Source organism: Sphaerodactylus townsendi, linkage group LG02 (genome assembly GCF_021028975.2).
Source record: "Sphaerodactylus townsendi isolate TG3544 linkage group LG02, MPM_Stown_v2.3, whole genome shotgun sequence".
NCBI classification, from domain to species: domain Eukaryota; kingdom Metazoa; phylum Chordata; class Lepidosauria; order Squamata; family Sphaerodactylidae; genus Sphaerodactylus; species Sphaerodactylus townsendi.
Genome location: NC_059426.1, coordinates 11,623,449 through 11,637,686, shown reverse-complemented (window position 1 = coordinate 11,637,686; position 14,238 = coordinate 11,623,449). Strand labels below are relative to the sequence as shown.

Here is a 14,238-nt window from a genome sequence, read left to right as displayed (position 1 = left end):
TTTGCAAATGATTCCTGATTGCCAGCGTGAAGCCTAGTCAGACCATGACATGAGAAAGGCAAAGGGCCTCCACCCAACATACGCCTCCATCACCAACATACGTCTCCATCACCAAGGACTGTCCGCTTCCCAATTTGAACAAGTAAGCAAATCCTTCATAAGATGAACCCATGCTGATAGTGATGGAGGGCATGGCCGGGTGCTCAAGAACCAGCCAAGAACTGCTGAAGACCTCACTAAATAGCAGAGTTATGATATTTGGGTGTTCCCCGCTTCGTTCTCAACAGCAGCTCTGCAATTCAACAAGGGGCAAACATTTCCAGCAAGAAAAAAACAACTGCATCTGATGAATTTCTGCCTGTCGCGCAACGATTGTCAGCACAGAGGTGTAGTCAGGAAGTGAGTGGGTGGACGGGAATTAGACTCAGAGCTGGCTTGAAATGGCAGTGCTCTTCTGAACCAAATAACACCCTCTTTTTTCAAAGGACTTAAAGGCAATGCAAGGATTATTATCATCCATCTGCATAGATTTAGGTGTTAAGCAATGATACACGCACACCGAGAATGTTGATCCAGTATGGACAGCCTAGCAGCAAAGTCCATTGCAGGTGAGATGCAATGGGCCCTAGTAAAGGGTGGGGAAGCAAGTGTGACCCAAAAATGCCAGCATCACACTGGGGAAAGTCTCTGATGCTTGGGTGTGTACTAGAGGGTTATTCCAGTGCAATGCCAACACTCCCAGTTTGTACCAGAAGTGATGTCGCTGTGTGGTGATGATTGCTGCCCTCCCATAACAAGTACCCACTTCCTTCCATCTGCCGCTGGTTGTCAGGCAATGCCTGATAACTCTACTCATGGGACACTATTTCTGTTGCTCCTTGCACAAATGGAAAGGCACTTTACTTCTGCTGCTTCCATGGGTGGCATTTCCATCAGTGAAGCAAATATTCTAACTCATCTTCTCAGCTGTCTCCTCTGTAGCTTCCAGCTCCGCAGCCATTACCTGCAGTGGGTGACTGCTGCATGGAAGTAGACTGGTCATCATGGCTATCTGGATCTCTCCCAAGGGACCCACAGCCTGCCCCACCCTGGGTCAGGGCAACCCAGTGGTGAGAAGGGCAGCCTGCAGAACTGCAAAGCCTTGTGAGGAAGGCTGACATAAGAACATAAGAACATAAGAACAAGCCAGCTGGATCAGACCAAAGTCCATCTAGTCCAGCTCTCTGCTACTCGCAGTGGCCCACCAGGTGCCTTTGGGAGCTCACATGCAGGATGTGAATGCAATGGCCTTCTGCGGCTGTTGCTCCCGAGCACCTGGTCTGTTGAGGCATTTGCAATCTCAGATCAAGGAGGATCAAGATTGGTAGCCATAAATCGACTTCTCCTCCATAAATCTGTCCAAGCCCCTTTTAAAGCTATCCAGGTTAGTGGCCATCACCACCTCCTGTGGCAGCATATTCCAAACACCAATCACACATTGCGTGAAGAAGTGTTTCCTTTTATTAGTTCTAATTCTTCCCCCCCCTCCCAGCATTTTCAATGTATGCCCCCTGGTTCTAGTATTGTGAGAAAGAGAGAAAAATTTCTCTCTGTCAACATTTTCTACCCCATGCATAATTTTGTAGACTTCAATCATATCCCCACTCAGCCGCCTCCTCTCCAAACTAAAGAGTCCCAAACGCTGCAGCCTCTCCTCATAGGGAAGGTGCTCCAGTCCCTCAATCATCCTTGTTGCCCTTCTCTGCACTTTTTCTATCTCCTCAATATCCTTTTTGAGATGCGGCGACCAGAACTGGACACAGTACTCCAAGTGCGGTCGCACCATTGCTTTATATAAGGGCATGACAATCTTTGCAGTTTTATTATCAATTCCTTTTCTAATGATACCCAGCATAGAGTTTGCCTTTTTTACAGCTGCCATGCATTGAGTTGACATTCCCATGGAACTATCAACTAAGACGCCTAAATCCCTTTGCTGGTCTGTGACTGATAGCACTGACCCCTGTAGCGTGTATGTGAAGTTTGGATTTTTTGCCCCTATGTGCATCACTTTACATTTTGCTACATTGAACTGCATTTGCCATTTCTGAGCCCACTCACCTAATTTATCAAGGTCCGCTTGGAGCTCTTCGCAATCCTTTGTGGTTCTCATCACCCTACATAATTTGGTGACAAGTCCCTTGACAGTGACAAGTCCCTTGACATGTGAGGCTCACTGGTTAGGCAGGCTGGCTCTTTCTCCCTCTATTCCCCTTTTTTAGGGGGAACTTTCTTGAGCCATTTTTTTTCTCTCAGTCTCCCTTGCCTTTTCAGACCAAGGAAATCTCCACACAGTGCCACGTAAACTTCACGACTGTAGGTGAGTGCTCTTCAGGTCATTGCCAATCCTGCGCGGTAATATTAATCTCTTGTAGGGCAGTGGTTCTAAACCTTCCTAATCAGTGGTGAGATCCAAAAATTTTAGTAACAGGTTACCATGGTGGTGGGATTCAAACTGTGTGCGAAATTTCAATGGGGCTGGGCGGGGCACGACGGGGGCATGGCCGGACATTCTGGGGGCATGGCTGGACATTCCAGGGGCGGGGCATTCCTGGACGGGGCTGTGGCAGGGACACAGCCGCTGTGCCGGTCCTTAGGCAGGAAACGAATGCACACAGATGGTAGGCTGTCCATTAGACCACACCGGTGCACCTCCTCCTGCTAGACTGCTTCTTGGTTCTGCACGCTTACTGCTGAGGAGCGAGGAGGGACATAACTAAGGCTAAGCAAAATCACGTGGCAAAATTCTCATTCAAATTCAGGTAACTCCCTTTCGGCAATAATATTAAATAAATAGTAATCCCAATTTTCGGGAACCTGTGAGGAACTCGCTGGATCCCACCTCTTGTTCTTAATGCCGCCAATCTCTTTAACATGTTCCTCATGTCAGGTGGACTCCCCAGCCACCAAAATTATTTTCGCCTCCTACCAGAATCGTAACATATAAACATATGTTTTCTGATGGTCTTAGGCTTAACACTGTGAAAGGATCGCCGTTCTGACTCTGTGCTGGCGACCCACAAGGTGAGAACCGCTGCTGTAGGGTTTTCAAAGCAAAAGACAAAGGGAGGTGGTTTGTCATTGCCTGGCTCCAGTGGTGGGATCCAAACATTTTAGTAACAGGTTCCCATGGTGGTGGGATTCAAACAGTGGCGTAGCGCCAATGAGGCAGGGCGGGGCACGATGGGGGTGTGGCCGGGCATTCTGGGGGCGGGGCATTAATAATTTCTCTGTTACTGTAAAAAACTCTTACTGTAAAACAAAAGTTCCTAATTTCCAGCTGGTGTCTTTCTGTCCATAATTTAAACTCATTATAGCAAGTCCTATCGTCTACTGCCAACAGAAACAACCACTTCTCCTCTAATTGACTGCCTGTCAAATACTTAATACTTTCAAATACTTAATTTTGTTTCTAGAAATCAAAAGAAGGATACTTTCCTGAAACAAGGAACTTGACCATATTACTAAAACATGTCATTAAAACAGCCCAACAGGGAGAATTATCCCGTTTTCTACCTTCGCTGACCAGCCACATAGGAAACAACAGGACTTTATGATTTTTGGACCTAATGGAATTTCTAATGGAAAAGCAGACCCAATTAGTAACCCCCTCTTGGCACACACAAATAATTAGTAACCCACTCTCGGGATCTTGTGAGAACCTGCTGGATCCCACCTCTGCCTGGCTCTACGCAGCAAACCTGGTCTTCTTTGGCGAGATCGAATCCAAGTACTAACCCAAGCCAACTTTGCTCAGCTTCTAAGATCTGATGTGTTCAGGCTTGGCTAGGCTGTCCAGGAAAGGGCCATAAACTACATGATCCACATTAAATCCTGCAATTGTTGTAGAACACTGCAGGAGCATTTGGAACCATCAGCTGGATTCTTGGCCTCGAAAGTGTGCAACGTATTCTGTAAGCCAAGACCACTTATCCTAAATGAAAGGAAATTGTTCCACTGAAATACCTCAGCATCTGGTTGCTCAATAAACACAAACCGAGTGTCTGGTCCACAGTGTCCAATCATATATGTATGTTTCACAAGATGACTTCAGCAGCGGAAGCTCGAGTCAAAAGAAAAAAGTTCTACTTGAAGAAGAAGAGTTGTTTTTTTATACCCTGCTTTTCTGTACTGTGCAGAAGAAAAGACGGATAATAAACGTTGTGAATAGAGAGGAAGGTGTAGGGATGAGCCCCGCGAACCCAGCAGAACCTCAGAAAGAGCGCATGGAATGCCTGTGCCAAAGCTATGTGTGTCCCTTCTGAAGCACATGCTCACTCCAGCCCCCAGAACCCTGTGAGTCAGCAGGTCACGGACTACCGGCTCCACGGTCTGGGTGTCCCAGACCAAGGGACAAAGGGGCTCTCGCCCCCAGGTATGGATTAGACCCAGGCCCAGCAGACTTGTTCCCTCATACGTAGGCAACCCCATGATTCCATGTATCATATGATATTCTCCGCTCTCCTGCCTCCCATGCACGCCCTATTGTAAACCCTAATAAAGGTGCCAGGGACTAGCACCACGGCAGAGTTGCCAGATCCACAGATCATACGCGCTTCCTGCGCTGGCTCTCTCACGGATGATATCACAGCGTCTAGCCTCTTCCTTGAAGCCCCTCTTGGGCGACTTCCAGAAGGTGTAGGGATGAGCCCATGAACCAGCAGAACCTCAGAAAAGTAGCATGGAATGCCTGTGTGCCATCACCAATATCCCTTCTGAAGCATGCTCCTGTCCCCAGAACCCCTGTGAGTCTGAGTCACGAACCTGACCTGACTCCCGCGGTCACCAGGTGTCCCAGGACAAAGGGACAAAGGGGCTCTACCGCCCCCCAGGTATGGATTGGAACCCAGACGCATGAACGTTTCCTCCGCCGCGTGGGGCAACCTCGCATGATGTCATGTATCGCCATGATATTCTCCCGCTCTCCCTGCCCTCCCATGCGCATCACTCTCATTGTAAGCCTAATAAAAGGTGCCGGGGACTGGCACCGCACGGTGGCAGAGAGTTGCCAGATCCACAGATGTCGCCGCGCTTCCTGCAGCTGGCTCTCCACCCGGATGATATCACCAGCTGTCTCGCCTCTTCGCTTAAGTACCCCCTGCGAGACACGACTTCAGAAAAAGATTAAAAGTCTCTGAAATGTTGGTGACATTTGCTGGAAAGACAGCTGTCTCCTACGAAAACCCAAAAATTCTTCTTGCGGTATCACTTTCACCCAACTGGGAAGCTAAATGGGCAGGAGAATGATGGCTTTCGCAGGTGTACTGATTCAGAGAGAGCCGTGGAGATCCTTTTGACCAATTTGTTTGTAAGTCGAGCAGTCTATTTAGTAACGAAGGAAGACTTGGGTTGCTAAAATTTCAGTACCTTTGACAAAAAAACAGAGCTGTTCCCAAAAACTTGCCTTTCCTCCATAGAGGAAGGAATGGGCAGTCATCCCACCCAATATTTAATAAAAATGGAATTTTCCCTGGCACTATTTTCTGATACGATAAACATGCTCCTGACATTTAACGAAAACAATAACCTGCTGTTTTTAAAACGGCAACACAGCACTAAAACGATGACTTTAAACACCACAAATAGAAAACCTACCTTCTGGTAGATTCATCAGCCAGAGAGTATCTCAGTTCAGAGGCCTAAAAGAAAGAAAGAAAACACCCTTTCGTTAAAGTCGAAAACTGAAACATTCCTATAGATTTGCCAAGCCGGCATCTAAGCCTGTGGTGGCGAACCTTTGGCACTCCAGATGTTGTGGACTACAATTCCCATCAGCCCCTACCAGCATGGTCAATTGGCCATGCTGGCAGGGGCATTGAAGAGAAATCGCAGTCCCTGGCAACATCTGGAGTCTGGGATAAGGTTCCTCGCTGCAATTTCACTAATCGCTAAGCAATTAAAACAGAACACAGCAGGCAACACTCTTAACAGTAGCTCAACAATAATTAGCATTGCAGGCCAATATTCAAACAGTCTGGATTTAGTTGCAGAGGACTTGAGGTGATCTCACCAATAGATGTAACACACACACACAAAGGCCCTTTCCGCACAAACTTTTGGAGGCAGGAAATAAAACGGTTCATGGAGTTCTGCGTTGTTTTTATCCCCGTTGGTTCTGAAAACATTTTATTTCCAGTCCCAAAATGTCTTCAGTGAATCCCCTTTGAACATTATTCTTTAGGCACAAATGTTTTCAAAGTGGCTTCACCACTGGTACGATATCTTTAAGATGTTCTCCACGCCACTCTGCCTTCCCTGAACACCATAACCCTCTTGGGTGCCATTTTCTCTGCTGCCCTTTGCCTGTTTATTTTAAGCATTTCTGTGAGTTCCTGTAATTAAAAAAAAAGACATTGGGAAGGGGGATAATCTTTAAGGCCTCAATTCTGCCAGGTGTGCAGAATCGCAGCAGGAAGCTGTGAAACCTTGAAGCATCGATTCAAAAAAGGGGAGGAGGGGAAACACAGGATGGCAGCCATGAAGCATTTCAAGGAGGTGAGTAGGGCATACACCGTGGTAAAGAGGTGGAGTGAAATTTTCCAAACTTTTTAGTGATCTGTGCAGAAAGGGCCTATGACTCATCTCTCTCTCTCTCTCTCTCTCTCTCTCTCTCTCTCTCTCTCTCTCTCTCTCTTTCTCGTTTTCCTCAACAATTGGGACTACAACAGGGGTGGGCAATTATTTTTTTCCATGGGGCCGCATAAGAAACAGAAAATATTGTGGAGGGCCAAGCCAAAAGACAGGGGGGCAAGGCGCTTTTGAAAGCCCCGCAGAAACTGGCAATACAAGTGACCGGCTATGCGAGGAGCTTTCTTTAAAGGCGCCTAAGCTCCCCGAACGGGGGGCGAGAGCTTTTGAAAGCCCCGCAGAAGCCAGCAGCTAAGGCAACCGGCTTCTGCCGGGCTTTCAAAGATGCCTCGCTCCCCAGCATGGCCCCAGAGGACTGGCTTTTGCAACCCATGGCAGAGCGGACATGAGGCAACCCGGCCTGCGGGGCTTTCAAAATACCTAGCTACAACTGCGGCAAGCTGGGAGGGCTTACAGTCAGGGTCATCCGGCGGGCCGGATGTGGCCCGCGGGCCGTATAATGCCCAGGTCTGGACTACAAGGTGATATCAAGATACAGAGTAGCTTTTTTTTCTGGTAGAGTTTTAGACAGAAGTGAAAAGCCTGCCAGCACTGGCAGATGGGGAGTATAAGTTAAAAAAAGAAGCTAGTGATATGTCTCATCCTCTGCTTTGTGACTACTGGGAGAGATAGCACTGGTAAGGAATCTAGGCTATTCCTCCACCCAGTTTTATGGTAACCAAAAATACTAGAAACGGTGGGGAAGAAAACCAACATTTTCAGCTTCCAGAATCCTCAGCTGACATAATTTGGGCTCCTAGCACAAGGTGACCAGCCGTCCAACTTTTGGTGGGACACTCATGCTTTTCCACAATGTGTCCCGCGTATCGTGGGGTTTTAAAATTGTCCCGATTAGGCAATGCGCTCCTGCGGCCGGGTGCGCCTACTGCACTGCTGAACTGCCTTCTGGGGCGCTTCTCTGTTTCCTGATCGGGGAGCGCCACAAGCAGTGTGCTCCTGCAGCTGCGGGGGTGCGCGCGCCCCCCGCGTTACAGGAGTAAAAATCTGGTCACCTTATCCTAGCACAGCAGCTAGAGTAATTTACCACCCCGATTTATTACATCAGGAGCGCCAACATAAAGTTTTAGAAGAAGGAATGCCAGCTTCCAGGTACAACCCAGGAATCCTCCAGAATTACAACTGAACTCCAGGCTGCAGAAATCAATTCCCTTGGAGAACACAGATGCTCAGGAGGGCGGAACTCTCTAGTAGTGTACCCCAGAGGTCCTTTCCTCCCCAGGAACCATCCCCCAATCTCCAGGGGTTTCCCAGCCTGGATCTGGCAACCATGGAGCTAGTGTGGTGTAGTGGTTAAGAACAGGTGGAATCTCAAGAACCGGATTCGATTCCCCGCTCCTTTACATGTGTGGTGGACTCTTATCTGGTGAACCACTCCTACATTCCTGCTGAGTGACCTTGGGACAATCACAATTCTCTCCAAACTCTCTCAGCCCCACCTACCTCACAAGGTGTCTGTTGTGGGGAGAGGAAGGGGAAGGAGTTTGCAAGTCACTTTGAGTCTCCTTGCAGGAGAGAAAGGCAGGGTATAAATTCAAACTTGTCTTCTACTGCCCCTCTCTCATCCCCAGGGGGGCCTGGTAAACCAATCTCAGAAGGGACAAGAACCCAAATTTCCTTCTTTGTACAGTCCATCTTCCTTCTAAGAGCCCCCGTTAAGAGGTGGTTCTTAATGAAGCAGTAGAAGCAAATGGAAAAGGTAACTGTTCCGGGAAAAGGGGAGCCACACTAGCAGACAGGGAAAGGAACCTGAAGTACTTTTCTTTCTTTCAAGTTCCTCTGATTTAATGATCTTGAACAGCAGATAGAGAGCCTTTATTTCTTTTCGCAAAATATGATGGTGAGAAACTTGATTTTCTGTAGCACGTCAGGCCATACAAGAACACATTTGTTAGACTGCTTTTCAAAATCACATCTGCAGCTAATTTCTTTTAATTAGTAATGTATGTACCAACTCCCAAACAGATTTACAAAAGTGAAGGCTGTAGAACTAACCCACCATCACCTTTTTTCTGCTAGTGAGTCACTCGTATTACTAAGAAGTCCCCCCCTTTAATGCAAAGAAGAACATTTTTCAAACAGTGAAAACTGTTGACATATTCATCTTGATTAGTTCCAAAATGTCAGAGTTTTTACATGATAATTGCATTAAGCTTTGAAGCACTTCGGCTCTTTTCTGCATTTAGATGCTGACTAATCTTTTGGGGGAGGGGATGACACATTATGAAAAAGAACAAATACCTGTGGAAAAACATGTTCACTAAACCACTTATCTCTAAAGAAGAAAATGAGACAGCTGCAGTCTGAATTGGTACAACTGAGACACGGGTCTGTTACCTCACCTGTTGCGGGCAAGAACAGCAGCCTCTCAAAACTAAGGTGACCAGATGGTCACCTTTGTCAAACAGGACAAGGGGGGGTAGGCGGCTGCGCGCGCATGTGCGTGCGTCTTGTGATGCAGCCATAGGAGACACACTGCACTATTCTGGGAGGCTTACTGTTTCCACGCCCTGTGACAGGGTCTGACAACGAGCAGCAAGCCCCAGAAGGCAGTGCGAAATCCTACTCGACGGCAGCGATGGGAGGCTGCCGCAATGCCTTGTGCCCCAGAAGGCAGTGCGGCAGCCTCCCAAAAATCAGGACAATTTGAAGAACCCGCGAGACGCAGGACAAATTGTTTAAAGGCGGGACTGTCCCGCCAAAAGCGGGACGTCTGGTCAGCCTACTCAAAACTATCTGAGGCCTGCTAAATATTTCTAGGGATTGGAAAAACAGTTTGCTTCCAACTCTCTCTCTCTCTCTCTCTCTCTCTCTCTCTCTCTCTCTCTTACACACACACACACACACACACACACACACACACACACACACACACACACACACACACACACACACACACATCCAAACCAGGGAGGAGGGCCAATAATTATTATTGGGTGATACATCAAATGAAACAAAACAGCATGAAGGATTGCCAAGAAGAAAGGAAACAAGATGGTAGCTGGAACAAAGGTACATTAGATTGGAATGGCCACCAGATCACAAACTGGACAATATACCGGAGGTATGCACATTGTGGCCTTGTATAAACCTATATTACACTATGGCCCTTTCCGCACCGCAATGGTGCGGGGGTGCGCCGGCATAAACAATGCCGACGCACCCCCTGGGACCCTTCACATGGACAGTCCCAGGAGGGCGGCAGGCGGCGGCACAGCCTTCGCACAGGCTGTGCCGTAGCAGAATGCCTACCTTGTCTCCTGGCTTCCAGCTCATTGCAGAAGCCACGGGACATGCCCCCACAGCCTGGAGCGACGGCTCTGGAGTCACAGGCCAGGGGACGTGTCCCCTGGCCTCTGCGACAAGCTGGAAGCCAGGAGACAAGGTAGACGTTTGGGAAAGGGGGGGAATGGCACCTTCCAGCTGCTGTTTCCGAAATACCTCGCTCAGGGAGCAAGGTTCAGGAACAGCGGCTTAGCTTCTTTCGAGGGGTTGCAAAGGCCGCCGCAGCATGCAATATGATGAAGCGGCGGCTGTCGCAGAACCCTCTCCCAGGGACACTTGTTTTTAAGCGTCCCTGGGTGGCTGTATTCCGCACCGTCTCTTGGAAAGCAGCCTCCATGTCCTGCCAGAAAAACAGAAAAAGAAGTTAATATGATCAGTTGAGCTGCAGCAGTTGAGCAAACAGTACACTTCTGCATTAGAATACAGTCCCAAATGAATATGAGAATTATCATCCATTTTTAATGTTGCCTTTGCTAAAAACCATTTATGTGCATTACTGAACACAGTACTTTCATGCAAGAACATTTATTTTTTGCTTTCAAAATTTGAAATGGTTGAGGAAGCAGGGCTAGGTAGGCACTCTACCTAGGCGGAGCATTCTGCAACAAAGTAGGTCCAGCATGTTGAGTTTTGTGGTGGAGGAATACACCCAACCCTACAACTAATATATTTTCCGAGACAGACTACAGATTCACCACTCATGCACAGAAGTCTCAGGTATCATTAATCTGTCCAGTACTGATTCCCAACATGTAGGGTTGCCACCACTGGGTTGGAAAATATTTGGAGATTTGGGGAGGTAAAGCCTGAAGAGGGTGTGGAAGGGGACGTTCCTGGGATAAAGTGCCATACAGTCCACCTTCCAAAGCAGCCATTTTCTCCAGGGTACCTAATCTATGTCACCTGAAGACTGGCAATCCTACCAACATGGCAGCCACCCAGTGTGCATCCTAGCACCTATTTCCTTCTTCCCCAAATAGGACTGCCAATTTCCACACGGTGGCTGGAGATCTCCTACGATTACAACCGATCCCCAGGTGGCCTGTGGGAGTAACCACCGAGAAAGCATGAGACTTTATCAATGCCAGATGGATCATTTTTATTTATTTGTTGGTTTGTTTAAAATATTTTATTCAGCTTTTCCACTCAATCAGGGGCCACAAGACGGTGTACATAGACCATTTAAACTATTAAAAACTATATTAAAATTGTATTGTCGAAGGCTTTCACGGCCGGAATCACTTGGGTGCTGTGTGGTTTCCGGGCTGTATGGCCATGTTCTAGCAGCATTCTCTCCTGACGTTTCGCCTGCATCTGTGGCTGGCATCTTCAGAGGATCATCTTCAGATCCTCTGAAGATGCCAGCCACAGATGCAGGCGAAACGTCAGGAGAGAATGCTGCTAGAACACGGCCATACAGCCCGGAAACCACACAGCACCCATATATTAAAATTATAAACTAATTTTTTTAAAAAAACTCTTGCGTAAACGTCATCCAAACCAGGGAGGAGGGCCAATAATTATTATCGGGGGATACATCAAATGAAACAAAACAGAATGAGGGAATGCCGAGAAGAAAGGAAACGGTAGGTGGAACAAAAGTAGGTGGAACAAAAAGATTGGAGCCCACTAGAGTTTGGAAAAATATCTACCGTCCCCAGTCTGAACTCCCCAATTTGGTGCCGAGCTTTGCCAAGCTCCGTCTCTGGGTTTTATGGGCCCTTTTTAAAATGGCAAATTTGCTCCAGGGTACGCACCTAAGAATATATTGCCCTGGCTAGAATATTGCAGTCCGTGGACCTCTGAAGGAGCTAGACGCCAATTACAATTTCTCAGACAAGATGCGCATGCAGTGAGGACTGACTGAGCATTTATATGATACAGAGCTTTACGATACATTCTTGCGCTAACAATATTTCCCACCACCCAAATGTTCTCTGTGCCAGTTCCGATAGTCTTTGGAGAGACTGGGTATTTGTCACTATGGCTCATTCCGCGCATGCAGAATAATGCACTTTCAAACTGCCTTCAGTGCTCTTTGAAGCCTACGACTAAACCCCTCCTGATCCTCACTGATAGGGATCTTTTCCCAGGGATGCAACAAACATAAAAATGGTGCCAGCTTTATAGCACCATTTCAAACAATGGAGTTAGATTTCATTTTCACTGTTCCCCAGAAAATGAAGACACCAACACTGTCCCAAGATACTAGGAAATCTTACAATATACCTGGGCAGCCCAATCCAGACAGGAGCAGGGGAGAACGGCAGGAAAGGAGGCGTGGGTAGGAAGAAAATCGTAAAATATTCCTGCTCCGGGAAACCTCATAGCAGAAGGGAATTTGCGCCTTTGGGGCTGGCTGCGGCAGCATCTGGGGCAAAAAGTTTGCAACGAGGATGGTTGAGGGACTGGAGCACCTTCCTTATGAGGAGAGGCTGCAGCGTTTGGGACTCTTTAGTTTGGAGAGGAGACGGCTGAGGGGGGATAGGATTGAAGTCTATAAAATTATGCATGGGGTAGAAAATGTTGACAGAGAGGAATTTTTCTCTCTTTCTCACAATACTAGAATCAGGGGGCATTCATGGAAAATGCTGGGGGGAAGAATTAGCACTAATAAAAGGAAACACTTCTTCACGCAACGTGTGATTGGTGTTTGGAATATGCTGCCACAGGAGGGGGTGATGGCCACTCACCTGGATAGCTTTAAAAGGGGCTTGGACAGATTTATGGAGGAGAAGTCGATGTATGGCTACCAATCTTGATCCTCTTTGATCTGAGATTGCAAATGCCTTAACAGTCCAGGTGCTCGGGAGCAACAGCCGCAGAAGGCCATTGCTTTCACATCCTGCAGATGAGCTCCCAAAGGCACCTGGTGGGCCACTGCGAGTAGCAGAGAGCTGGACTAGATGGACTCTGGTCTGATCCAGCTGGCTTGTTCTTATGTTCTTGTGTTCTTAAGTCCGGAAGTCAGCTTCACCCCTGGGACCACTCTCTGAATGCCCTTTCTCCCACCAGCACACAATTCCATGCCACAGCCACCCACAATTACGAGTACGGGAACTGCAGAGTTCCACAACAACCCCCCCCCCCCAACACACACACAGAGGCACAGGTGCCCGCACCGCTGGCACAAATCTACCCTGCCTCCAGTGAGGGATTCACCCCATCCTCTCTGTATTGGGCTCGACATTTCTTTCATACTTGAAGCAATGCAGCAAACCAATTAGTCTGCAAGAGTCTTGTGCCAAAGTCGCAAAATGCTCTTTAAGACTGAGTCAGGATTTGACACGTGCTCAGTGTGTGTTCATTACATATCTTCTACACTCCGACTATCAACATGTTTTATATCACTGATAGTACTGACTCGACTTAAGAATCCTGGACATTATAATTCTATGAGATAACAGTATTTTGTCTTAGGGACGGCGACCTAGGCTGCCTGGCTTCCCAAAGGAATGATATAAATCAGTTTCAAAACCTCTACCCAGAGCAACGCTCTGATTCTGTAGCAAATAAGACCTTACCTTTAGGCACCAGGACAAAATATTTATTTTTACCCAGACTTTTCACAGAGGGATTCAGCCTTTTAAAGCTGTTCTAATGATGATGATGAAGAAGAAGAGTTTGGATTTATATCCCCCCTTTCTCTCCTGCAGGAGACTCAAAGGGGCTGACAATCTCCTTGCCCTTCCCCCCTCACAACAAACACCCTGTGAGGTGGGTGGGGCTGAGAGAGCTCCGAGAAGCTGTGACAAGCCCAAGGTCACCCAACTGGCATGTGTGGGAGTGCACAGGCTAATCTGAATTCCCCAGATAAGCCTCCACAGCTCAAGCGGCAGAGCAGGGAATCAAACCCGGTTGCTCCAGATTAGATACACGAGCTCTTAACCTCCTACACCACTGCTGATCTGTCTTTTAGCCTGATGGCCATTCTGTAAATGTCATTTTTGGATGCTGTTTCTATGCTTTGCTTTTTTTAAAATATTGACAATCATGATTTTTATTGCCTTGTATTTATTTTGTGAGATAACTGGGCAAGTGGGTCTCTGCAGAGGCAGCTTGTATAGATTTTCTGCATTAAATAAATAAATGCAATATGGCTAGGGTTGTGGAGCTCGGAGTTAGCAAATACCTAGAGATCTGGGGGCGGATCTTGGAGAGGCACAGTATGGGGGAGAGAGAGGGGAGAGCACGGCCGGGATACGGTATCATAGAATCCACCCCTTGAAGCTACCATTTTCCGCATGGAGAACCAAATTTTGTGGTCTG

The 14,238-nt window shown here is 47.6% G+C and overlaps 1 protein-coding gene across 8 annotated transcripts in view; it reads right to left on the bottom strand.

Moving 5' to 3' along the window:
• MAP2 (microtubule associated protein 2) overlaps positions 1-14,238 on the bottom strand; it is a 385,117-nt gene that overhangs the window by 295,234 nt on the left and 75,645 nt on the right. For all 8 annotated transcript variants that reach the window (XM_048484968.1, XM_048484977.1, XM_048484972.1 and 5 more), the window contains exon 2: positions 5,635-5,678. The gene's annotated coding sequence lies outside the window, so the exon portion shown is untranslated. The remainder of the gene's footprint in view (positions 1-5,634; positions 5,679-14,238) is intronic.